Raw genomic sequence first — 2,033 nt, forward strand, 5'->3', positions numbered from 1 at the left:
GAGGCCTGAAAGCCTACTCACAGTACACTCGAGGCCTGAAAGCCTCCTCACATCACTCAGCATAACCTCACAAGTGGCCCTCGGCCTCAATCAGTCCAAAAATAATCATACGCCCCTCGGGCATCAGTAAAAACAATAATGCTCAGCTCAAACAGTAGTTCAAATATCAGTTAAAACTCAAGGTTGAGTAAAAGTATAGCTGAGTTCATGAAACAATGTAATTCAAATGGACTGAGTTCAAATAATATTTCAAATAGTGAGGAAAACGGTGATGATAGCTCACAAGGAGTTCAAAAGTCGACAATAAGCCCCAAATACGGCATTAAGCCCAATTCAGAATGAAAAACAACGAGTCATAGTGAAATACGCGGTTAAATCCACAACCGGGACGGACCAGGTCACAATCTCCAACGGTGCTCTACCCCACGCTCTCTATCGGGCGTGCAAGTCACCTCAATATAGCACTATGGGTGCAAATCCGGGGTTTCAAACCCTCAGGATATCATTTACAATCATTACTCACCTCGAACCGGCGAAATCTTTAGGCCGCGATGCCTTTGCCCCTCGAATCGGCCTCCACGCACGTCGAATCTAACCAAAATCAGAACGAATACATCACAATATGCCAAGGGAACGATGCCCAATCGAAAACAATCGAAATATAGCAAAAATCTCGAAACTAGCAAAACCCGAGCCCAGGGCCCGCTTCTCGAAAAATTATGAAACTTACATTACCGGATTCCTCGTCTCGCCACGAGTCCGTACATACCAAGAACTCCCAAATCCGAGCTCAGATGACCTATCAAATCCCAATTTGAAATATAAAAACTCAAGCCCTAGCTCTTCCAATTTTTACTCCAATTTCCATGAATTAAAGGTTGATTCTTCAAATAAATAGCGTTTCTAGGTCACGAGACTTACCTCCAATCGATTCCCGTCAAAATCCTCTTCAATTCCTACCAAAAAGCTCTCAAAAAGATCAACAATGGAGTAAATGAGCCCCAAAATTGCGGATGAAATGTTTTAAGACATTCTGCCCAGGTCACTGTACATTCTTCTTCGCGTTCGCGTACAGTACCTCGCGTTCGCGAAGGCCAATTACCAGGCCCCTTCGCGTCCGCGTAGCTTGCCTCGCGTTCGCGTAGGCCAAATTCCCCCAGGCCCAACTTTCCTTCTACGCGTTCGCGATTACTCTCCCGCGTTCGCGTAGCACCTTGACCCACTCCTTCGCGTTCGCGACTCCCCCTTCGCGTTCGCGAAGGCCAAAATCACAGCCTCCCATTTTTCCTCTTTGCATTCGCGAGACTCCCCTCGCGTTCGCGAGACTCCCCTCGCGTTCGCGAAGAAGGAAACCAGATACCAGCAACCAGCAGTTCAACAATTTCCAAAAATGACCCGTTGGGCATCCGAAACACACCTGAGGCCCCCGGGACCTCAACCAAAAGTGCCAACCCATCCTAAAACATCACTCAAACTTGCTCCAATCATCAAAACACCACGAACAACACCAAAACCATCAAATTACATCGGATTCAAGTCTAAGTTCTTCTAAAACTTCCGAAACACGCATTCGATCAAAAACCCAACCAAACGACGTCCAAATGACCTGAAATTTTGCACACACATCACAAATCACATAACGAAGCTATAGCAACTCTCGGAATTCCATTCCGATCCTCGGATCAAAATCTCACCGATCAACCGGAATTCGCCAAAATACTAACTTCGCCAATTCAAGCCTAATTCTACACCGGGCCTCCAATATCAATTCCGATCGCACTCCTAAGTCACAAATCATCCCCCGAAGCTAACCGAATCACCGGAAATCACATCCGAACCTTCTATCTCATAAGTCACGTCCGGTTGGCTTTTCCAACTTAAGCCTTCCTTAAAGAGACTAAGTGTCTCATTTCTTATCAAAACCAATCCAAATCAACTCTCACACACCACATACCGATAACGAAGCATGAAGAAGCAATAAACGGGGAAAACGGAGCAGTAACACATGAGACGACGGGTCGGGTCGTCACATT

Source organism: Nicotiana attenuata, unplaced genomic scaffold (assembly GCF_001879085.1).
Source record: "Nicotiana attenuata strain UT unplaced genomic scaffold, NIATTr2, whole genome shotgun sequence".
Lineage (NCBI taxonomy): Eukaryota > Viridiplantae > Streptophyta > Magnoliopsida > Solanales > Solanaceae > Nicotiana > Nicotiana attenuata.